This window comes from Mustela nivalis, assembly GCF_964662115.1.
Source record: "Mustela nivalis genome assembly, chromosome: 3".
In the NCBI taxonomy this organism is placed as follows: Eukaryota; Metazoa; Chordata; class Mammalia; order Carnivora; family Mustelidae; genus Mustela; species Mustela nivalis.
This window is the reverse complement of record NC_139022.1, coordinates 29886446-29912833: the sequence shown is the minus strand read 5'-3', so window position 1 is coordinate 29912833 and position 26388 is coordinate 29886446. Positions and strand designations below refer to the sequence as shown.

General features: G+C 37.6%; 1 pseudogene across 1 annotated transcript; it reads right to left on the bottom strand.

Annotated features, from left to right (window-relative positions):
• Positions 1-5740: 5740 nt before the first annotated feature.
• On the bottom strand, positions 5741-6683 carry LOC309861899 (olfactory receptor 2H1-like; annotated as a pseudogene). Its single transcript has one exon. The product of its transcript is annotated as an olfactory receptor 2H1-like (transcript).
• Positions 6684-26388: the final 19705 nt, after the last annotated feature.

Here is a 26388-nt window from a genome sequence, read left to right as displayed (position 1 = left end):
CAAAGACACTTGAGAATCACTACAACAGGCCCCTCCCCCAGAAGATCAACAAGAAATCCAGCCGAGACCAAGTTCACCTACCAAGGAGTGCGGTTTCAATACCAAGGAGAGAAGCAGAATTCCAGAGGAGGAGAAAGCCAAGCACGGAACTCATGGCTTTTTTCCTGTGATTTTTTTTAGTCTTGCAGTTAATTTAATTTTTTCTTTTTCATTTTTTTTTTTTTCTTCTCGCCTTCGGGTAAAATTTTTTTTTTTTAACGATTTTTTACTAGTTTATCTAATATATATATTTTTTCTTTTTTACATTTTTCTTAGGTGTTTTCTTTTTTTAAAAATTCTTTTCTTTTATTTTTTTTTTCTATTTTCTTTTTTTTCTTTCTTCCTTTTTGAACCTCTTTTTATCCCCTTTCTCCCCACTCACGATTTTGGATCTCTTCTAATTTGGTTAAAGCATAGTTTCCTGGGGTTGTTGCCACCCTTTTAGTATTTTACTTGCCCCTTCATTTACTCTTATCTGGACAAAATGACAAGACGTAAAAATTCAACACAAAAAAAAGAACAAGAGGCAGTACCGAAGGCTAGGGACCTAATCAATACAGACATCGGTAATATGTCAGATCTAGAGTTCAGAATGACAATTCTTAAGGTTCTAGCCGGGCTCGAAAAAGGCATGGAAGATATTAGAGAAACCCTCTCGAGAGATATAAAAGCCCTTTCTGGAGAAATAAAAGAACTAAAATCTAACCAAGTTGAAATCAAAAAAGCTATTAATGAGGTGCAATCAAAAATGGAGGCTCTAACTGCTAGGATAAATGAGGCAGAAGAAAGAATTAGTGATATAGAAGACCAAATGAGAGAGAATAAAGAAGCTGAGCAAAAGAGAGACAAACAGCTACTGGACCACGAGGGGAGAATTCAAGAGATAAGTGACACAAGACGAAACAACATTAGAATAATTGGGATTCCAGAAGAAGAAGAAAGAGAGAGGGGAGCAGAAGGTATACTGGAGAGAATTATTGGGGAGAATTTCCCCAATATGGCAAAGGGAATGAGCATCAAAATTCAGGAGGTTCAGAGAACGCCCCTCAAAATCAATAAGAATAGGCCCACACCCCGTCACCTAATAGGAAAATTTACAAGTCTCAGTGACAAAGAGAAAATCCTGAAAGCAGCCCGGGAAAAGAAGTCTGTAACATACAATGGTAAAAATATTAGATTGGCAGCTGACTTATCCACAGAGACCTGGCAGGCCAGAAAGAGCTGGCATGATATTTTCAGAGCACTATACGAGAAAAACATGCAGCCAAGAATACTATATCCAGCTAGGCTATCATTGAAAATAGAAGGAGAGATTAAAAGCTTCCAGGACAAACAAAAACTGAAACAATTTGCAAATACCAAACCAGCTCTACAGGAAATATTGAAAGGGGTCCTCTAAGCAAAGAGAGAGCCTACAAGTGGTAGATCAGAAAGGAACAGAGACCATATACAGTAACAGTCACCTTACAGGCAATACAATGGCACTAAATTCATATCTCTCAATAGTTACCCTGAATGTTAATGGGCTAAATGCCCCTGTCAAAAGAGACAGGGTATCAAAATGGATAAAAAAACAAAACCCATCTATATGTTGCTTCCAAGAAACTCATTTTAAGCCCGAAGACACCTCCAGATTTAAAGTGAGGGGGTGGAAAAGAATTTACCATGCTAATGGACATCAGAAGAAAGCAGGAGTGGCAATCCTTATATCAGATCAATTAGATTTTAAGCCAAAGATTATAATAAGAGATGAGGAAGGACACTATATCATACTCAAAGGGTCTGTCCAACAAGAAGATCTAACAATTTTAAATATCTATGCCCCCAATGTGGGAGCAGCCAACTATATAAACCAATTAATAACAAAATCAAAGAAACACATCAACAATAATACAATAATAGTAGGGGACTTTAACACTCCCCTCACTGAAATGGACAGGTCATCCAAGCAAAAGATCAGCAAGGAAATAAAGGCCTTAAACGACACACTGGACCAGATGGACATCACAGATATATTCAGAATATTTCATCCCAAAGCAACAGAATACACTTTCTTCTCTAGTGCACATGGAACATTCTCCAGAATAGATCACATCCTCGGTCCTAAATCAGGACTCAACCGGTATCAAAAGATTGGGATCATTCCCTGCATATTTTCAGACCACAATGCTCTAAAGCTAGAACTCAAACACAAAAGGAAGTTTGGAAAGAACCAAAATACATGGAGACTAAATAGTATCCTTCTAAAGAATGAATGGGTCAACCGGGAAATTAAAGAAGAATTGAAAAAAATCATGGAAACAAATGATAATGAATATACAACGGTTCAAAATCTGTGGGACACAACAAAGGCAGTCCTGAGAGGAAAATATATAGCGATACAAGCCTTTCTCAAGAAACAAGAAAGGTCTCAGGTACACAACCTAACCCTACACCTAAAGGAGCTGGAGAAAGAACAAGAAAGAAACCCTAAGCCCAGCAGGAGAAGAGAAATCATAACGATCAGAGCAGAAATCAATGAAATAGAAACAAAAAAACAATAGAATAAATCAACGAAACTAGGAGCTGGTTCTTTGAAAGAATTAATAAAATTGATAAACCCCTGGCCCGAATTATCAAAAAGAAAAGAGAAAGGACCCAAATAAATAAAATCATGAATGAAAGAGGAGAGATCACAACTAACACCAAAGAAATACAAACGATTATAAGAACATACTATGAGCAACTCTATGGCAATAAATTTGACAATCTGGAAGAAATGGATGCATTCCTAGAAACATATAAACTACCACAACTGAACCAGGAAGAAATAGAAAGCCTGAACAGACCCATAACCAGTAAGGAGATTGAAACAGTCATTAAAAATCTCCAAACAAACAAAAGCCCAGGGCCAGATGGCTTCCCGGGGGAATTCTACCAAACATTTAAAGAGGAATTCATTCCTATTCTCCTGAAACTGTTCCAAAAAATAGAAATGGAAGGAAAACTTCCAAACTCATTTTATGAGGCCAGCCTCACCTTGGTCCCAAAACCAGACAAGGATCCCACCAAAAAAGAGAGCTATAGACTGATATCCTTGATGAACACAGATGCGAAAATACTCAACAAAATACTAGCCAATAGGATTCAACAGTACATTAAAAAGATTATTCACCACGACTAAGTGGGATTTATTCCAGGGCTGCAAGGTTGGTTTAACATCCGCAAATCAGTCAATGTGATACAACACATCAATAAAAGAAAGAACAAGAACCATATGATACTCTCAATAGATGCTGAAAAAGCATTTGACAAAGTACAGCATCCCTTCCTGATCAAAACTCTTCAAAGTGTAGGGATAGAGGGCACATACCTCAATATCATCAAAGCCATCTATGAAAAACCCACCGCAAATATCATTCTCAATGGAGAAAAACTGAAAGCTTTTCTGCTAAGGTCAGGAACATGGCAGGGATGTCCATTATCACCACTGCTATTCAACATAGTACTAGAGGTCCTAGCCTCAGCAATCAGACAACAAAAGGAAATTAAAGGCATCCAAATTGGCAAAGAAGAAGTCAAATTATAACTCTTCGCAGATGATATCATACTATATGTGGAAAACCCAAAAGACTCCACTCCCAAAACTGCTAGAACTTATACAGGAATTCAGTTAAGTGTCAGGATATAAAATCAATGCACAGAAATCAGTTGCATTTCTCTACCTCAACAGCAAGACAGAAGAAAGAGATATTAAGGAGTCAATCCCATTTACAATTGCACCCAAAACCATAAGATACCTAGGAATAAACCTAACCAAAGAGACACAGAATCTATACTCAGAAAACTATAAAGTACTCATGAAAGAAATTGAGGAAGACACAAAGAAATGGAAAAATGTTCCATGCTCCTGGATTGGAAGAATAAATATTGTGAAAATGTCTATGCTACCTAAAGCAATCTACACATTTAATGCAATTCCTATCAAAGTACTATCCATCTTTTTCAAAGAAATGGAACAAATAATGCTAAAATTTATATGGAACCAGAAAAGACCTCGAATAGCCAAAGGGATATTGAAAAAGAAAGCCAACGTTGGTGGCATCACAATTCCGGATTTCAAGCTCTATTACAAAGCTGTCATCATCAAGACAGCATGGTACTGGCACAAAAACAGACACATAGATCAATGGAACAGAATAGAGAGCCCAGAAATAGACCCTCAAATCTATGGTCAACTAATCTTCGACAAAGCAGGAAAGAATGTCCAATGGAAAAAAGAAAGCCTCTTCAATAAATGGTGCTGGGAAAATTGGACAGCCACATGCAGAAAAATGAAATTGGACCATTTCCTTACACCACACACAAAAATAGACTCAAAATGGATGAAGGACCTCAATGTGCGAAAGGAATCCATCAAAATCCTTGAGGAGAACACGGGCAGCAACATCTTCCTAGGAACAACGCAAAAGGCAAGGGAAGCAAGGGCAAAAATGAACTACTGGGATTTCATCAAGATCAAAAGCTTTTGCACAGCCAAGGAAACAGTTAACAAAATCAAAAGACAACTGACAGAATGGGAGAAGATATTTGCAAACGACATATCAGATAAAGGACTAGTGTCCAGAATCTATAAAGAACTTAGCAAACTCAACACCCAAAGAACAAATAATCCAATCAAGAAATGGGCAGAGGACATGAACACACATTTCTGCAAAGAAGATATCCAGATGGCCAACAGACACATGAAAAAGTGCTCCATATCACTCGGCATCAGGGAAATACAAATCAAAACCACAATGAGATATCACCTCACACCAGTCAGAATGGCTAAAATCAACAAGTCAGGAAATGAGATATGCTGGCGAGGATGCGGAGAAAGGGGAACCCTCCTACACTGTTGGTGGGAATGCAAGCTGGTGCAGCCACTCTGGAAAACAGCATGGAGGTTCCTCAAAATGTTGAAATTAGATTTGCCCTATGACCCAGCAATTGCACTATTGGGTATTTATCCTAAAGATACAATGTAGTGATCCAAAGGGGCACATGCACCCGAATGTTTATAGCAGCAATGTCCACAATAGCTAAACTATGGAAAGAACCTAGATGTCCATCAACAGATGAATGGATCAAGAAGAGGTGGTATATATACACAATGGAATACTATGCAGCCATCAAAAGAAATGAAATCTTGCCATTTGCGACAACATGGATGGAACTAGAGCGTATCATGCTTAGCAAAATAAGTCAAGCAGAGAAATACAACTATCATATGATCTCCCTGATATGAGGTAGTGGTAATGCAACATGGAGGCTTAAGTGGGTAGGAGAAGAATAAATGAAACAAGATGGGATTGGGAGGGAGACAAACCATAAGTGACTCTTAATCTCACAAAACAAACTGAGGGTTGCTGGGTGGAGGGGGTATGAAAGAAGGGGGTGGGATTATGGACATTGGGGAGGGTATGTCCTTTGGTGAGTGCTGTGAAGTGTGTAAACCTGGTGATTCACAGACCTGTACCCCTTGGGATAAAAATATATGTTTATAAAAAAAAATAAAAAAAATCAAAAATCAAAAAAAAAGTTAAGTAATAAATTATTGTTTTTAATACAAAACTCCACTTTTAAAATGATGATTCAAAAATTATCTCTTATGAACAATGTGTGAATGTCATGATTTTCAACCTCCTTTCTGGTTCAAAGATCAATTTCTACTTTTTCCTTATGATGATCCTCTTCTCAGCAGTTGTAACAGTGCATCCTTTACATCTTTGTTCCTTAGGGAATAGATGAGAGGGTTTAACAGTGGTGTGACCACAGTGTAGAAGAAAAGTAGATAATTTGCTGTATTTTGAAGCAAAGTGGTTCTTAGGGTATGTATACACTGGTGCCATTGTTCCATAAAACATGAAGACCACAATGATGTTGGAGGAGCAGGTGGTAATGGCTTTCTGCCTTCCATCCTTGGATTGGATTTTACCTAAAGCTTGAGCTATGTAACCAGAAGAAGTCAGGATAAATCCCAGTGGCACAATGGTAAAAAGAACAGCAGATTTTGTCATCTGCCACTCACTGGCAAATGTGTCTCCACACGTCAAGCGTATGAGGGCTGGAACCTCACACAGAAAGTCATCTAGGTGGTGGTGGGTGCAGAAGGGAAGCTTAAGTGTGACAGGAATTTGGGTAACAGATTCTATCAGGCCAGACATACAGGCTATGAGCACCAGCTTCCAACAGAACTGATAATGCATGATGATTGTATAGTGCAGGGGCTGGCAGATAGCAATATAGCGGCCAAAGGCCATCACCACCAACATGACACATTCTGTGGCACCAAGACAGAGCAAAACACAGAGTTGGATGACACAACCTGTGTAGGTGATCTTTCCTGGCCCCCACAAGTTGGACAACATATGGGGTACAGTAGTTGTTGTAAAGCAGAGATCCAAGAAGGAAAGATTACTAAGAAAGAAATACATGGGGGTGTATAGAAGAGGGTCCACACAAGAAAGCAATATAATGGTTGAGTTGGAGAGGAGGATCATGGTGTACAAGATGATCACAATCCAAAAAAGAACCATTTCTAGATGAGGTCATTCAGAGAAACCAAGAAGAATGAAGCCCATTGGGAAACTCCTGTTGGTCATCATTCGTGCTTTTGGCATTGGAATTTGAATAAATTTTAACAAAATTTCATTAGTTGATTTTTGAAAGCCATCCTGTCATTTTTTTTAAGAGAAAAAAAGCATTATTAGTTTTCCAGGGGATCTTAGGACAGGAGACATATATGTGTTTTCTCTTATGCTAGACAAGCAACATACAACATCTCTTCTGTTCTTTGTATACAAAAGAGGTATAAATAAGATATTATCCTGGAGATTTATCTCTAAATCTGAAATCACAACATTCTCCATAGACACTCTGACACAATGGCTTTAGATTATGTGCATGTTTCTTCTAGATTGTCTTTTCAGCTATACATGTAGTAGCTCTCTAAAATATTTGGGATGACATGTTGAAAACAAAGTTTTATTTTTCAAATAGGTAGTGCCCCTGTGTATTGTGAAGTTCTCTGTATTGTTCAGTGATATTTAAAGAAACACAGGAGATGGATATTATCCCAGAAACAAGATCTTTCTGTTATCAGTGTAGAATCTAAAAAATGAGACCTTAACCTTTATTCTCTGAGTGTCTGAAGAACCACCTTACCAGTTTTTAAGGGAAGAAAATCTAAGCTGAATGCATGGTATTAAATAAAGTTTTTATCTTAAGCAATTCAAATTTCTTTAGGTAAATAAGTTAAAACTCTTCAGTCTATATTGTGATCTAAGAAATGGCTATAATAATTCTCACATCAGTAGATTAGGGTACAAATTATAGAAATGACAGTATATTACTGTCTTCTACTTTAAAGCACAAAATGCTAAACATGATTAAAGTGGTGAAAAGAAAGCATTACATATGCTATATAATTTTTGCCTCACAAGTCATTATTGTTCTATTCAGTCATCAATCAGACTAAATACATTTCAATCAGAAACAACTGAAATGTATTGTAAAATGTATTGTAAAAGAGAAATAAATATTAATAAAATTATGAAATGCATGATTTTTTAAAATATTTACTTCAAGTGCAGAAGGCAAAGAGAGTACAGAGGTGTTATCTATGAATTACTAAGGTATGATATTAATTTTGAAGACACTGTTATGGATATTATTTTTCTGTCTCCCATAGTTCAGAGGACACAAAAATGTGAGATGCACAGAATAGCAAAAAAAAAGCTATCAAATGAAAAAATTGAGTTATTTGATTGTGAAAATTAAATTTTGCAAGTAGCTAAACAATGCAGAAATTTGGAGAACATTACAGGGATCTGCTTTTATTCAGAAGCAACCTCATAGGTATATATTCAGTGCCATGCAGGCACTGTGCTATGATATGGAATATAATTTGAACAATAGAAATTGAATCTATATTTATATAGATTATATAGCATATAGATTTTATATATATTTATATAGATTTTATATAGATTTATATATATAATATAGATATATATAAATATATAATATAGATTTATATGTAGGTTTAATATAGAGATTTTATATATATATTGATAATATAGATATAGATCTATATATATAAACTATATATAGTTTATATAGATTATATAGAATATATAGGCTCCAAAGCCTGTGGGCAAGAGAGACAGCAGAGAATACATAAGCAAGTAAATCAGGAGGATTTAATTATTTCAATGTTAAATTCTAAAAAATAATAATGTGTTGCAATTGAGGATAACAATAGAGGATGTAAGAAGCAGAGGAGGATTATTTTACATGAGGGAAAAAGAAAAGCAAAAAGTCTGATGCCTGAAGAAATATGCAAGTTCCAAGAAGTTCAAGAAGTTCCAAGAAGTTCAGCTGTTGGGGAAACACAGAGCTGTCTCTATGGGATGTGGCTAGATATGTTAGCTAAATTCAGCTTTTCTATTCTATCATCATGAATTGAACTGATCTAATTTTTTTTTTCAGTGTAAGAGGACATTCTGATTTAACCACACAGTGTCCATTCTGTTTTATTAGTGCTTTTTTCTATAGTTTTCTTAGTGTTAAGAATTATCATGGACTTACCTTCACCTGGCTCAGAATGCAATACTATATAAAACTGTGACATTTGGAGAAGAACATTCACATTGCTCATCTGGCTTTTCTTTTGAAACTACCTCATGGGTTCAGTTTTTCTTTATGAAAAAAAAAAAATTCAAGTCAATGATATCATGTGCTTTTCTGTTATATTTAATTTGAATTATTTAAAAATATCATTTTAATTTCACAATTTATTATGAACACTACAGATAATTTAACACATATGGAACAAAAGAAGAATATGGGGCACATCTAATCCCAACATTGAATATGATTTTTACAGGGCACCTGGGTGGCTCAGGGGATTGAGCCTCTGCCTTTAGCTCAGGTCATGATCTCAGGGAACTGGGATTGAGCCCCACGTCAGTCTCTCTGCTCAGTGGGGAGCCTGCTTCCCCCACTCTCTCTGCCTGCCTCTCTGTCTACTTGTGATCTCTGTCTGTCAAATAACATCTTTTAAAAAATACATTTATGAATATGATATTTACTATGAAAGTTTCATCTATTCTTTACAATATATATTTCAATAAATAATGCACACAGATAGGGGCACCAGAGTGGCTCAGTGGGTTTAAGCCTCTACCTTTGGCTTTGGTCATGATCCCAAGGTCCTGGGATCGAGCCCCACATTGGGCTTTCTGCTCAGTGGGGAGACTACTTCCTCCTCTATCTCTCTGCCTGCCTCTCAGCCTACTTGTGATTTCTATCTGTCAAATAAATAAATAAAATCTTTTTAAAAAATGCTCTCAGATAGATATATAAAATATATCGGATATATAATAAAATTATGCTATGTATAGTTTTATATTTCCCTAAATCTTATATTTGTATACATATTCTCATTTTTAATAGTTAAAAATATAATTCTTATGAACATTTTTAAATATCCCTATTATTTTACCATACCAAAATAATTCCCATAGTAATTCTATGTTATTTTAAATACAATATTCCTTGAAATTTTTACTAACCTAAAACAATGCTGAGAAAAATATCTATGTAAAATAATCCCCAGATTCTATATGATGAATTATTTTTATTAAGAAAATACTGCTTATTTCAGAATTATATATTGTAGCTACCTATGAAAGAGCTACCCTTACATATTAGTCAGCATTTCTGGTCTTATAACTTTCATCACAACATCATCCATTTTTCTGGTCTATAATTCAGCAAGAAAAAAAATGTGGGGATCTAATCTCAATTTAATTTGCATTTGTATTACTATTTATTTGTTTCTGTAATTGTTTCTTCGTAAAAATGTTTGTTCCACTTTTCAAACCTGGAATGTTTCTATTTTTTCTGCTAAATATGTAAGAGATTTATATATTACTGATCTTTAGCTTTTGTCATATAATCAGATAAATTATCTAATTAAAAATATTTTAGTATGGTTTATGACTTTTTTTCTTCTAAAGTTCTTTTTTTCTTTTTGAAATTCTAATTTACTTTCTGTGGCACTTTTTTCATTGTCTTTGTTCATATAAACTTTTATGTACACATTTGTCTACCTATTTTAGTTTTTCATTTTTTATATCTAACCTTCAATCGGTTTCATTTTATAAATATAAAAACAGTAAAATTATTACTAATATGTTATTAAATTTTCAGAGAATGTTACAGAAATATTATCTCTTCAATGAATCCCAAAGATGATTTTGTTACCTATGCTTTCTATAAACTTTGGTGGTAGCAGAGTAATTGACGAATCAGGGTTGAGTAAGAAGCACACATTTCATTTTCATGATTTTGGCCCAAACTTACCCAAATGTTGATCAGAACACATATATTTGCCTCTTGTTCTCATTTCTTTCTATATTTCCTCTGTCTCTCCTGTTTTTAAGAGATTATAGCATTAGACATTTTCACTGTTGTCCCTAGTAGATTTAATTAATAAATATGTTTATTTTAGATCTAAATAGATTGTAGCTTCCTTCAGACTATCCCTGTTACATATTAACACAAAAATTCTGAAGATGTGTAATCATTTAACTCTAAGGTTTATTGTAACAATATTTAACAAATTAATCCAATACCTAACTTTTTATACCTTTTAATATAAGGGTTTTATTTTTATTTTTTAAAATTTTAAAAAATATTTTATTTATTTATTTGAGAGAGAGACAGTGAGAGAGAGCATGAGCGAGGAGAAGGTGAGAGAGAGAAGCAGACTCCCCATGGAACTGGAAGCCCGATGTGAAACGTGATCCCGAAATCCAGGATGATGACCTGAGCCGAAGGCAGTCCTCCAACCAACTGAGCCACCCAGGCATTTCAATATAAAGGTTTTATTTATTTATTTATTTATTTATTTATTTATTCAATTTATTTATTTTAAGAAAAACAGTATGCATTATTTTTTCACCACACCCAGTGCTCCATGCAATCTGTGCCCTCTATAGTACCCACCACCTGGTAACCAACCTCACACACCCCGGCCACTTCAAACCCCTCAGATTGTTTTTCAGAGTCCATAGTATCTCTTGATTCCAATTTACCCCCGCTCCCTTCTCCTCTCTAACACCCCTTGTCCTCCATGCTATTTGTTATGCTCCACAAATAAGTGAAACCATATGATAATTGACTCTCTCTGCTTGACTGATTTCACTCAGCATAATCTCTTCCAGTCCCGTCCATGTTGCTACAAAAGTTGGGTATTCGTCTTTTCTGATGGAAGCATAATACTCCATAGTGTATATGGAACACATCTTCCTTATCCATTCATCCATTGAAGGGCATCTTGGTTCTTTCCACAGTTTGGCGACCCTGACCATTGCTGCTATAAACATTGGGGTACAGATGGCCCTTCTTTTCACTACATCTGTATCTTTGGGGTAAACACCAAGGAGTGCAATGGCAGGGTCATAGGGAAGTTCTATTTTTAATTTCTTGAGGAATCTCCACACTGTTCTCCAAAGAGGCTGCACCTACTTGCATTCGCACCAACAGTAGAAGAGGGTTCCCCTTTTTCCACATTCTCTCCAACACATGTTGTTTCCTGTTTTGTTAATTTTGGCCATTCTAACTGGTGTAAGGTGGTATCTCGATGTGGTTTTAATTTGAATCTCCCTGAGGGCTAGTGATGATGAACATTTTTTCATGTGTCTGATAGCCATTTGTATGTCTTGATTGGAGAAGTGTCTGTTCATATCTTCTTCCCATTTTTTTATATGATTGCCTGTTTCGTGTGTGTTGAGTTTGAGGAGTTCATTATAGATCCTGGATATCAACCTTTTGTCTGTACTGTCATTTGTGAATATCTTCTCCTTTCTGTGGGTTGCCTCTTTGTTTTCTTGACTGTTTCCTTCGCTGTGCAGAAGCTTTTGATTTTGATGAAGTCCCCAAAGTTCATCTTCGCTTTTGTTTCCTTTGCCTTTGGAGACATATCTTCAAAGAAGTTGCTGTGGCTGATATCGAAGAGGTTACTGCCTATGTTCTCTAGAATTCTGATATATTCCTGTCTCACGTTGAGGTCTTTTATCCATTTTGAGTTGATCTTTGTGTACGGTGTAAGAGAATGGTCGAGTTTTATTCTTCTACATATAGGTGCCCAGTTTTCCCAGCACCATTTATTGAAGAGACTGTCTTTTTCCCACTGTATATTTTTTCCCGTTTTGTCGAAGATTAATTGACCATAGAGTGAGGGTCCATATCTGAGCTCTCTACTCTGTTCCACTGGTGTATGTGTCTGTTTTTATGCCAGTACCATGCTGTCTTGGTGATCACAGCTTTGTAATATAGCTTGAAATCAGGTAACGTGTTGCCTCCAGCTTTTTTTTTTTTTTTTCAACATTTCCTTAGTGATTTGGGGTCTCTTCTAATTCCATACAAATTTTTGGATTATTTGCTCCAGCTCTTTAAATACCGGTCGAATTTTGATTAGAATGGCATTAAAAGTATAGATTGTTCTAGGCAGTATAGACATTTTAACAATGTTTATTCTTCTGATCCAAGAGCATGGAACGGTCTTCCATCTTTTTGTGTCTTCTTCAATTTCTTTTATGAGTGTTCTGTAATTCCTCGAGTACAGATCATTTACCTCTTTGGTTAGGTTTATTCCCAGGTATCTTATGGTTCTTGGTGCTATAGTAAATAGAATCGATTCTCTGTTTCCCTCTGTATTTTCATTGTTGGTGTATAAGAAAGCCACTGATTTCTGTACGTTGGCTTTGTATCCTGCCACGTTGCTGAATTGCTGTATGAGTTCTAGTAGTTTGGGGGTGGAGTCTTTTGGGTTTTCCATATAAAGAATCATGTCATCTGCGAAGAGAGAGTGTTTGCCTTCTTCATTACCAATTTGGATACCTTTTATTTCTTTTTGTTGTCTGATTGCTGTTGCTAGGACTTCTGATATTATGTTGAACAAGAGTGGTGGAAGTGGGCATCCTTGTCTCATTCCTGATCTCAATGGGAAGGCTGCAAGCTTTTTCCCATTGAGGATGATATTTTCTATGGGTCTTTCATAGATAGATTTGATGAAGTTTAGGAATGTTCCCTCTATCCCTATACTTTGAAACATTTTAATCAGGAATGGATGCTGGATTTTGTCAAATGCTTTTTCTGCATCAATTGAGAGGACCATGTGGTTCTTCTCTCTTCTCATATTAATTTGTGGTATCACATTGATTGATTTGTGAATGTTGAACCATCCTTGTAGCCCAGGGATGAATCCCACCTGATCATGGTGGATATTTTTAATGTGCTGTTGGATCCTGTTGGCTAGAATCTTGTTGAGAATTTTAGCATCCAGATTCATCAATGATATTGGTCTAAAATTCTTTTTGGTAAGGTCTTTGCCTGGTTTGGGGATCAGGGTAATGCTGGCTTCATAGAAAGAGTCTGGAAGTCTTCCTTCTCCTTCAATTTTTTGAAACAGCTTCAGGAGAGTAGGTGTTATTTCTTCTTTGAATGTTTGGTAGAATTCCCCAGGGAATCTGTCAGGTCCTGGGCTCTTGTTTTTTGGGAGGTTTTTGATCACTGCTTCAATGTCGTTATTAGATTTCGGTCTATTCAGGTTGTTGATTTCTTCCTGGTTCAATTTTGGTAGTTTATAGTTTTCCAGGAATGCATCCATTTCATCTAGGTTGCTAATCTTATTGGCATATAACTGTTGATAAGAACTTCTGATGATTCTTTCTACTTCCTTGGTGTTAGTTGTGATCTCTCCCTTTTCATTCATAATTTTATGAATTTGGGCTTTCTCTCTTCTCTTTTGGATTAGTGTGGCCAATGGTTTATCAATCCTATTGATTATTTCAAAAAACCAGCTTCTAGTTTCATTGATACGTTTTACTGTATCTCTGTTTCTACCTCATTGATCTCAGCTTTAATCTTGATGATTTCCATTCTTATGTGTGGAGTTGGTTTGATTTGTTGTTGATTCTCCAGTTCTTCAAGGTGTAGAGACAGCTGGTGTATTCTGGATTTTTCACTTTTTTTGAGGGAAGCTTGGATGGCTATGTATTTCCCCCTTAGGACCGCCTTTGCTGTACCCCATAGTTTTTGGACCTAAGTGTCTTCATTTTCATTGGTTTCTATGAATTGTTTCAGTTCTTCTTTGATCTCCTGGTTGATCCAAGCATTCTTAAACAAGGTGGTCTTTATTTTCCAGGTGTTTGAGCTCCTTGTGAACTTTTCTTTGTGACTGAGCTCCAGTTTCAAAGCATTGTGGTCTGAGAATATGCAGGGAATCATCTCGGTCTTTTGGTATACGTTGAGTCCTGATTTGTGACCTAGTATGTGGTCAATTCTGGAGAAGGTTCTGTGTGCACTTGAGAAGAATGAGTATTCTGTTGTTTTAGGGTGGAATGTTCCGTATATATCTATGAGGTCCATCGGGTCCAATGTGTCATTCAATGCTCTTGTTTCTTTATTGATTTTCTGCTTCGATCATCTGTCTATTTCTGAGAGAGGCGTGTTAAGATCTCCTACGATTAGTGTATTTATATCAATATGACTCTTTTCCTTAATAGTTTTCTTAAGTAATTGGCTACTCCCATATTGGGAGCATAGATATTTACAATTGTTAGATCATCTTGGTGGATAGTCCCTTTAAGGATTTAGTAGTGTCCTTCTGTATCTCTGACTACAGTCTTTAGTTTGAAGTCTAATTAATCTGATATGAGAATCACTACCCCAGCCTTCTTTTGAGGCCCATTGGCATGAAAGATGCTTCTCCATCCCTTCCCTTTCAGTCTGGGTGTATCTTTAGGTTCAAAATGGGTCTCTTGTAGACAACATATGGATGAGTCCTGTCGTTTTATTCAATCTGCATCCCTGTGCATTTAGGCCATTCACATTGAGAGTGATTATTGATAGATACGTTTTTATTGATATCGAGTTACCTTTGAAGTCTTTCTTTCTGTACACTGTCTCTATATTTCTGTTCAATGCTATTCTTGGGATTTTTCCTCTTTTATAGAACCCCCCTTAATATTTCCTGCAGTGTCAGCTTGGTGGTTGCATAGTCTTTTAACCCTTTCTGTTCTTGGAAACTCTTTATCTCTCCATCCATTTTGAATGTCAGTCTTGCTGGATAAAGTATTCTTGGCTGCATGTTCTTCTCATTTAGTCCCCTGAATATATCTTGCCAGCCTCTTCTGGCTTGTCAGGTCTCTGTGGACAGGTCTGACATTATTCTGATGGGCTTCTCTCTGTAAGTATGGAGCCTCTTTGCCTTGGCGGCTTTCAAGAGATTATACCTACAATTATAATCCTCAATTTGACTATCAGGTGTCGTGATGTTTTTTTGGAATGTATAATCTTGGGTGGAGACCGTTCAGCCTCTAGTACATGAACACTGGTTCCATTCCCGAGATTGGGAAAATTTTCATGAAGGACTTTTTCCAATATATCTTCTAGACTTCTTTCTTTCTCCTCCCCTTCAGGGATTCTAATAATTCTGACATTGGAACGCTTCATGGCATCATTTATTTCCCTGATTCTGTTTTCGTGGTTTCTAAGCTGTTTGTTCCAGGCTTCCTCCTGATCCTTTCTCTCTGTTTGTCCTCCAGATCACTAATTCTATCTTCTGTCTCAGTTACCCTAGCTTTGAGAGAGTTTAGATTAGATTGGAACTCATTTAGATCGTTATGAACCCCCTCCCTTGTAGCTTTAAGCTCCCCCCTAACATTGTGAACATCCTGTCTGGTCGCTTTCAGTTGGGCCCTAATCAATTCTGTTTGGTCATCCATGACTTTCTCCAATGTAGCTATTGCCTGGATAATTGTTAGCCTGAATTCTCTTTCTGACATATTGTCTATGTTGATAGCTGTTAGCTCTGTTGCAGAAGGTCCATCCTTTGTATTTTTCTTCTGTTGGGCATTCCTACTTCTAGTCATTTTGGTGGGGGATGACTGAACAGATGTAGCTGGATGTATCAACTGTGGTGCAGTTACGGTACACCCTGGAACACTTCTGAGCAATCAGGATTCCCCACCCAAACGAGATACAAAAGAAAAGAAAATGAAAAACAAAAAAAAAAAAAACAAAAAAAAAAAAAAAGGAAAAGAAGAAAGAAAAAAGGAGAGTGAGAGAGACAGGAAAGAAAGGGAAGATGAAAAAGAAGGTGCAGCCCAGATGGGCCCCAAGGTAAGGTTTATGAAGTAGACAAACAAAAAGAGATAAAAAGACTGATATACAAGTATATGACAAGAGAAAAAAAATATATATGCAAATAAAGAAAGAACCTCGTCAAAAAGAACCCCACGTATAAAATTTATATGCTATCAGGACAAACACAAAAAACACAGATACACTGTTGCAAGAAGATGGGAGAGTTCTTATAAATTCTTAGTGTGTGCAAGGAAGTTTTTTTTGATTCTTCCTGGATGTATATTGATATCTTTGTTAAGGACTCAACTTTCCTAAGATAAAGGGGATTAAAATTGGTTTACCTATAGGGGTAGTATTGATTGGGGAAAGGGGATTACTTTGACGTTTAACTCTATATGAATATTAGAGGATAAAAATAAAAAGGAATAAACTAGACTAAATTTAATTTAAAAAAAGGAATTCAAAAAATAAAAATGCAAAAGAAAAAGGGGGTGTATGTATTAAAAAGTTCATGTAGAAAGGTATTATGGAATTTGATGTACTTACAGCTCACTGTGATGGTAAATAGGTTAAAAAAATTACCTATGTGTAAAAAAAAAAAAAAAAAAAAAAGAACCGTAATGGTGGGAACGAGTGAACAATACAAGTTTTCCCATGAAGTAGTGGTTGTTCTCTTGTAGTCCTTTTTTTTTTTTTTCTTTCTTGGTTTGTTTTCTGGGAGAGGGGCTTGCCACGTCGGTTGTCAGTCAATGATTCCTGAGTTAAGTCCTCCCGCCCCCCCTCAAGGGGGTGGGCTCTGAGGAAACTCATTTTTTTTCAGGCTTTTGTTCTCTGGCGGTTTTTATGCTTGTTCACTTTTTTTTCCTCTCATCTTGACCGCTTTTGATGGTTTTTGTAGTTTTAGAGGAAAACAAACCGCACCCTGATCTCCCTCTCAGAGAGAAGCCTCAACCTGGGTGCAGAGCCTAAATAAGTTCCCCCTTGGCCGCTGGCAGAGCAGGTTCCAATTTGCAGATCCTGGGGGCACAGGAGCTTTTGCCTGTACCCAAAGCCAAGGCAGTGGCAGCTGTCTGGGAGCTCCCCACCACCAGAGAGGTTCCAAACAGTGATCAAACACTGAGATTTTGCTGCTGGCCCGGGCTGGGAGTGCCCGGCTTGTGCGCACCTCTTTCAGAGGTGGCTATTGTTCCCGCACACATCTCAGGCACTGAGAACGGCGTGCAAGGCCATAAGCACCAGGCTGGGCTTTTGCACACCACTGTCAGGAGAGAGTTTGGGGCGCATGGCTTAGGCTTTGAAACAATTGCGCGGGTCAAAGAGCGCCGGCTGGGCCTTTGTAACTCAGGGGAGCTTGAGGGACATGTGTGCGTATCTCAAGCTTTGTGGTAGTGCTCGCGCGTTCTGCCGACTGGCTTAGCTCCCATCCCCTGACAAGAGCCAGAACCCATGCATTCTCGGGGCGTACTGGCAGCTTAGAGACCAAGAGCTGGTTTCTCTGCTGCACTCTCTCTGCCTCAGCGCCCGGGAGGCTGTCCTAGTACCGGGGACATAAGCCCCTGTCCCTAGCCTCCCTGATTCCCACAATTTCCCCCCATGATCCTTTGCTCTTTGTAGTGCTTTCAACCAGTTTCCAAGTTAATGCTGGTCCCCAGATGCAGGGCACTCTCACTCGTATTGGGGTATTACTTTCCAACCGGTCACCTCTGGTGGCTCCCTCCCGCTTTTGTTTATCTTCTCATATCAGTCCGCAGTTTCCACTCTGCTTTACCTGCCCACTGGCATCTTCTGCCCCTGTAGAGATCCAGACGTGTATAATTCTGATCTCAGGCTGATATCATGGGTGATCGGAGTTCTTTGGTAAGTAATCAGCTCACTTTGGGGTACTGGCTGAAAAGGCGCTTCCTCCTACTCCCACGCCATCTTGTCCCCCAGACCAAAAAGTTTTCAGCCGGTTGGAAGGATTAGAAGAAGCGGTAGAATTTTGGGGGGGGGCAATTATTGGTGTTAAGAACTCAAATGTCTTTAATATGCCATGGAGGATTTCAACATATTTGTGTCACTTCCTTGAAAGCCTTGAATTATTCTGATGCTGTTAAACATCATTTGCAAGGAATATGGTTTCATAGTAATGTAAGTCTAGATCTTGCAGAGTTGAAAAAGGAAATTGCTAATATAGGGCATCACAACTAGATGTACAAAATCCTGGTACTATAGTATCTCAGGTTTTGGATGGGTTGCACGTGTTTAATCCTGGAAATATAATGAAATATCCCTTTGGGATTTTTATCATTATATTCATAGTCTTGGCTATATTGATTATAGGATGGCGAGTTTCCTTGTTTAATACAGGACAACAATGACTGCATACTCAGGCACAAATTTATATGCTTGATTTATTTTAAAAAAGAAGGGGGAGATGTTGGAGACTACGGCCTTGTTGGAGTCGTGGATCAAACCAGGCCCTGACTTGTGTCTCCTTTAAAGTCCAGACACCTTTGGGTGCCTGGGTGCCTCAGAGGATTGAAGCCTCTGCCTTCGGCTTGGGTCATGATCCCAGGGTCCTGGGATCCAGCCCCGCATTGAGCTCTTTGCTCAGTGGTGAGCCTGCTTCCCCTTCTCTCTCTGCATCTCTGTCTGTCTCTCTGCCTATTTGTGATTTCTATGTCAAATAAATAAATAAAATCTTTTAATAAATAAATAAATAAAGTCCGGACACCTTGATAAGGGGTTAAAATCAGGAAAGTTGAGTAACACTGAGAAAGGGTCTGTGCTATGTGCCGTGAGCTCACCTAAGTGACTTCCCACACGTTATCCTTACAGAAGGGAATAATATGGTCAGAGTCATGAATTCTTAGTTGGACCTTGTTGTTCCTGTACCTCTCATAACCCACTCCCTGGTTGATTGTCTTGCTAATGGCATTAGCTGTGACTACCTGGCATCTCGAGATTTGCTTGCAGTTAATGTAAACTTGTTATAGGAACTTGCAGTCATCTGACTAGATACTCATGTATTACTCCTCCTTTTGTGTTCTGCCTTATAAATGCTTGTAAGATGTGGAATAAAATAGGTACTGTTGGATATACTCCTCAGTGCTCCTCCTGTCCCCATCTCTTTGTCTCTTAATTTCTTTTCACCATCCTCTTACCCTCACGTTTTCCTGGTCGATTTGTCACGCTGGATGCAACAGGGCTCATTACATAGAAAATATTTAAAATTGAGAGAGCCTTGGAACTCTTCGCAATAATATTATGTTAGAAGACAAAGATGGGAACATAAATGTGATGGAACATCATCCTCTTTTTTTCCATTTTTTAAAAAATTTCTTTTCAGCATAACAGAATTCATTGCTTCTGCTCCACACCCAGTGCTCCATGCAATCTGTGTCCTCCTTAATACCCAGCACCTGGCTCCCCAACCTCCTACCCCTGCCCCTTCAAAACCCTTAGATTGTTTTTCAGAGTTCATAGTCTCTCATGATTCACCTCCCCTTCCAATTTCCCTCAACTCCCATCTCCTCTCCATCTGCCTATGTCCTCCATGTTATTTGTAATGATCCTCAAATAGGTGAAACCATATGATAATTGACTCTCTCTGCTTGACTGATTTCACTCAGCAGAATCTGTCCCACTCCCGTCCATGTTGCACAAAAGTTGGGTATTCATCCTTTCTGATGGAGGCGTAATACTCCATAGTGTATATGGACCACATCTTCCTTATTCATTTGTCCGTTGAAGGGCATCTGGGTTCTTTCCACAGTTTGGCGACCATGGCCATTGCTGCTATAAACATTGGGGTACAGATGGCCCTTCTTTTCACTACATCTATATCTTTGGATTAAACACCCAGTAGTGCAATTCCAGGGTCCTAGGGAAGCTCTATTTTTAATTTCTTGAGGAATCGCCACACTGTTCTCCAAAGTGGCTGCACTAACTTACATTCTCACCAACAGTGTAAGAGGGTTCCCCTTTCTCCACATCCTCTCCAACACATGTCGTTTCCTGTTTTGTTAATTTCGGCCATTCTAACTGGTGTAAGGTGGTATCTCAATGTGGTTTTAATTTGAATCTCCCTGAATGGCTAGTGATGATGAAGATTTTTTCATGTGTCTGATAGCCATTTGTGTGTCTTCATTGGAGTAGGGTCTGTTCATGTCTTCTGCTCATTTTTTGGCAATGATTATCTGTTTTGTGTGTGTGAGTTTGAGAAGTTCTTTATAGATACTGGATATCAACCTTTTGTTTGTACTGTCCTCTACAAATATCTTCTCCCATTCCGTTGGCTGCCTCTTTGTTTCGTTGGCTGTTTCCTTTGCTGTGCAGAAACTTTTTATCTTGATGACGTCCCAAGTTCATTTTTGCTTTTGTTTCCTTATGTCTTTGGAGACATATCTTGAGAAGTTGCTGTGGCTGATATCGAAGAGGTTACTGCTCATGTTCTCCTCTAAGATTCTGATGGATTCTTGTGTCACGTTGAGGTATTTTATCCATTTTGAGTTTATCTTTGTGTATGGTGTAAGAGACTGGTTGAGTTTCATTCTTCTACATATAGCTGTCCAATTTTTACAGCACCATTTATTGAAGAGACTGTCTTTTTTCCACTATATATTTTTTCCTGTTTTGTCGAACATTAGAGTTGTCGACCATAGAGTTGAGGGTCCATATCTGGGCTCTCTACTCTGTTCCACTGGCGTATGTGTCTGTTTTTATGCCAGTACTATGCTGTCTTGGTGATTACAGCTTTGTAGTAAAGCTTGAAATCAGGTAATGTGATGCCCCCAGTTTTATTTTTGTTTTTCAACATTTCTTTAGCAATTCGGGGTCTCTTCTAATTCTATACAAATTATAGGATTATTTGCTCTAGCTTTTTGAAAAATACCAGTGGAATTTTTATTGGAATGGCATTAAAAGTACAGATTGCTCTAGGCAGTATATACATTTTAATAATGTTTATTCTCCCGATCTGTGAGCATGGAATTGTCTTCCATCTTTTTGTATCTTCTTCAATTTCTTTCATGCGTGTTCTGTAGTTCCTTGAATACAGATCCTTTACCTCTTTAGTTAGGTTTATTCCCAGGTATCTTATGGTTCTTGGTGCTATTATAAATGGATTCAGATCTCTAATTTCCCTTTCTGTGTTTTCATTGTTAGTGTATAAGGAAGCCACTGATTTCTTCACATTGACTTTGTATCCTGTCACATTACTGAATCGCTGTGAACTCTAGTAGTTTGGGGATGGAGTCTTTTGGGTTTTCTATATAAAATGTCATGTTATCTGCATGAAGAGAGAGATTGACTTCTTATTTGCCAATGTGGATACCATTTCTTTCTCTTTGTTGTCTGATTGCTGTTGCTAGGACTTCTGATGCTATGTTGAACAAGAGTGGTGAGAGTGGGCATCCTTCTAGTGCTCCTGATCTCGACAGGAAGTCTCTGAGCTTTTTCCCATTGAGGATGATATTTGCTGTGGGTCTTTCATACATAGGTTTGATGAAGTTCAGGAATGTTCCCTCTATCCCTATACTTTGAAGCGTTTTAATCAGGAACGGATGCTGGATTTTGTCAAATGCTTTTTCTGCATCAATTGAGAGGACCATGTGTTTCTTCTCTCTTGTCTTATTGATTTGTTTTATCACATTGATTGATTTGAGAATGTTGAATCATCCTTGCAACCCAGGGATGAATCCTACCTGGTGATGGTGGATAATCTTTTTAATGTGCTGGTGGATCCTATTTGCTAAGACCTTGTTGAGAATCTTAGCATCCATATTCATCAGGGATATTGGTCTGAAATTCTCCTTTTTGGTGGGGTCTTTACCTGTTTGGGGATCAGGGTAATGCTGACTTCATAAAAAGAATGTATTCCACTAGTTTTGTTTTCCTTCTGCTTCAAGTTTTCCTTCTGGAACTTTTTCCTTCTGGAAGTTTTCCTTTTGCTTCATTTTTTTGAAACAGCTTCAGAAGAATAGGTAGAATTCCCCGGGAAATCCATCAGGTCCTGGGCTCTTGTTTTTTGGGAGGTTTTTGATCACTGCTTCAATCTCGTTACTAGATATTGGTCTATTCAGGTTGTCAATTTCTTCCTGGTTCAATTTTGGGAGTTTATAGTTTTCCAGGAATGCATCCATTTTATCTAAGTTTCTTAATTTAGTGGCATATAACTGTTGGTAATAACTTCTGATGATTCTTTCTACTTCCTTGGTGTTAGTTGTGATATCCCCCTTTTATTCATAATTTTATTATTTTGGACTTTCTCTCTTATCTTTGGGATTAGTGTGGCCAATGGTTAATTGATCTTACTGATTCTTTCCAAAAACGAGCTTCTAGTTTCATTATTGCATTCTACTGTATCTCTAGTTTCTATCTCATTGATCTCCGCTCTCATCTTATTCCCTTCTTGTGTGTGGAGTTGGCTTAAATTGTTGTTGATTCTCCAGTTCTTTAAGGTGTAGACACAGCTGGTGTATTCTGGATTTTTCAATTTTTTTGAGGGAGGCTTGGATGGCTATGTATTTCCCCCTTAGGACTGCCTTTACTGTATCCCATAGGATTTGGACTGAAGTGTCTTTATTCTCCTTGGTTTTCATGAATTGTTTAAGTTATTATTTGATTTCCTGATTGATTCAAGCATTCTTAAACAAGGTGGTATTTACCTTCTAGGTGTTTGAATTTCTTCCATACTTTCCCTTGTGGTTGAACTCCAGTTCCAAAGCATTTTGATCTGAGAGTATGCAGAAAATCATCTCAGTCTTTTGGTATCAGTTGAGTCCTGATTTGTGACCCCGTATATGGTCTGTTCTGGAGAAGGTTCCACGTGCACCCGAGAAGAATGAGTATTCTGTTGCATTCCACCATTCTGGGTGGAATGTTGTCTATATATCTATGAGGTCCATCTGGTCCAATGTGTCATTCAATGCTCTTGTTTCTTTATTGATTTTCTGCTTTGATGATCTGTCTATTACTGAGAGTGGCATGTTAAAACCTCCTACTATCAATGTATTCATATCAATATGACTCTTTGATTAAAAGTTTTCTTCTGTAATTGGATCCTCCCATATTTGGGGCATAAATATATATAATTGTTAGATCTTCTTTGTTGATAGACCCTTTAAGAATTATGTAGTGTCCTTCTGTATCTCTTCCTACAGTCTTTAGTATAACATGTAATTTATCTAATATGAGAATTGCTACCCCAGCCTACTTCTGAGGCCCTTTGGCATGAAAGATGCTTCTTCATCCCTTCACTTTTAGTCTACATGTATCCTTATGTTCAAAATGGGTTCTTGTAGACAACATATGGATGGGTCCTGTAGTTTTATTGAATCTGCAACCATATGTCGTTTTATGGGCACATTTTTTTCCCCATTCACATTGAGAGTGCTTATTGAAAGATATATTTTTATTGATATCATGTTATCTGTGAATTTTGGTTTCTATAGATTGTCTCCATATATTTCTGTTTAATGATATTCTTAGAATTTTTTCTCTTTTATATAACCTCCCTTAATATTTCTGCAGTGTCAGCTTGGTGGTCCCATACTCTTAAACCTTGCTGGTATTGGATCCTCTTTATCTCTCCATCCATTGTGAATGTCAGTCTTGCTGAATAAAATATTCTTGGCTGCATGTTTTTCTCATTTAGTGCCCTGAATATGTTTTGCCAGCTGTTTCTGGCTTGCCAGGTTTCTGTGGACAGGTCTGACATTATTCTGATGGGTTTTCCTCTATACATAAGGGATTTCTATCCTCTAGGTGCTTTCAAGAGCTCCTGTCTACTATTATGATTCATCATTTTCACAATCAGCTGTCTTGAGTTCTTTCTAGGTTCTATGATCTTGGGGGCAGCGTTTTCGCCTCTAGCATAAGAATGCTGGTTCCAATCGCCAGATTGGGGAAATATTCATGGAGAATTTCTTCAACAATATCCTCTAGTCTTCTTTCTCTTTCCTCATCCTCAGGAGTTCTAATAATTCTCATGTTGGAACATATCATGACATCACTTATTTCCCTAATTCTGTTTTCATAGCTTCTAAGCTGTTTGTTCCAGGCTTCCTCCTGATCCTTTTTCTCTATCACTTTTTCCTTTAGATCACTAATTCTACTCTGTCTCAGTTACCCTTGCTTTTGGAGAATTTAGATTAGGTTGTAACTCATTGAGATAATTGTGAACATCATCCCTGATGGCGTCATCAAAGACTTTCTCCAATATAGCTATTGCCTGGATAATTGTTAGCCTGAATTCCATTTCTGACATAATATGCATGTCCATATCCAGCAGCCCTGATGGAGAGGTCCCAGTCTCTGAATTTTTCTTCTGTTGGGCATTCCTCCTCCTAATCATTTTGGTGAGAGATGTCTGAATGGATGTGTAACTGAATGTGTCAACTGTGATGCAGGCACAGTGCACCCTGGATTGCTTCTGAGCAATCAGGAGGCCCCACCAAAAAGAAAGAAAAAAAGATAAAAAGGGAGAGAGATGGGAAAAAAAAAAGATAAAACAAAAGAGAAAGCCCAGCCCAAATGGGCCCCAAAGGTAAGTTTTTTGAAATATGCAAACAAAAACAGAGAAACTAAAAGTCTGACAAAAGTAGTTGAGAAGGGAAAAAATAAAAATAAATAAATAAATAAATAAATAAAAGAACCCCATCAAAATGAACCTGAAGTATAAGATTTATATACTACCAGAATAAAAACATATACACAGAAACACTGACAGAAAAAAATGATGGGAGCATGGTTGTAAGTTCTCAGTGTTTGTGAGCAGGGTTATTTTGTTTCTTCCTGGATGTATTTTGATATCATTGTTAATGGACTCAACTTTCCTGAGATCAAGGGGGATTAAGACTGGTTTACCTATAGGAATAGCATTGATTGGAAAAAGGGCATCACCTAGAAGCTTATCTCTATATGAATATTAAAAAAAATTAAATTAAATTAAAAAAATTAAAAAATAGAAAAGCAAAAGCAAAACAGAGGTATATGTATCAAGAAAGTTCAGGTTAATATTCCATGGTAAATATGAATCACATCCTCTTTATCCATTCTTCTATTGAAGGCTATCTCAGCTCCTTCCACAGTTTTGTTATTGTGGATATTGCTGCTATGAACATTGGAGAACATATGTCCTTCTTTTCACTACATTTATATACTACCTGAATATCTTTGGGGTAAATACCCAGTAGTGCAATTGTTAGGTAATAGGGTAGCTCTAATTTTTACTTCTTTAGGAACCTCCATACTGTTTTCCAGAGTAGCTGTACTAGCTTGCATTCCCACCAACAGTGTAAGAAGTTTCCCATTTCTCCACATCCTTGCAAAAACATGAAATATTACTGAGCCAACAAGGATGACCACTTACCATTTACATTGACATGGATGTAATGGAGGGGATTATGCTAAGTGAAGTAATCAATCAGAGAAAGACAATTATCACATGGGTTCACTCATATGTGGAATATAAGGAATACTGCAGAGGATCATAGGGGAAGAGAGGGAAAATTGAAAGGGAAAAAAATCAGAGATGGAGATAAACCATGAGAAACTCTTTTGACTCTGGGAAACAACTGAGGGTTACAGAAGGGGAGGGGTTTAGGGGAAGGGAATAAATGGGCAATGGCCATTAAAGAGGGCATGTGATGTGATGAGAACTGGGTGTAATAAACAACTGATGAATCGTTAAAAAAAAAAAAAAGAAAAGAAAGTTCAGGTTAAAAGGTTATTATGGAATTTCATGTACTAAGCATCTCATTGTGATGGTAAATAGGTTAAAAATTATTAAAAAATGAAAAGAACCAGAATAGTGGGAATTAATTAAAAACAAAAGTTGTGTCTATGAAGTAGTGGTGGTTTTCCTCCTGTCTTTTGTTTTTTTGACTGGCTCTCTGGGGGAGGGGCCTGCCACATGGTTTTTCAGGGATTCTTGCTAGAGTTGAGTCCTGGGCTCTGAGGAAACCGGTTTTTAAGCATTTTGATCTCTGGAGGGTTTTTTGGTTTTTTGCTTGTTTGTTTATTTTTTCTCCCTGTGGTGGCTTTTGTCAGTTCTTAAGAGATTTAGAGGAAAGCAAACTGTACCCAGACTTCTATCTCAGAGAGAAGCCTCAGTCTGTTCCCCTCTGGGTGCTCCAGAGCACATAAATTCCCCCTTTGCTGTTGGCACAACACGTCCCCCAT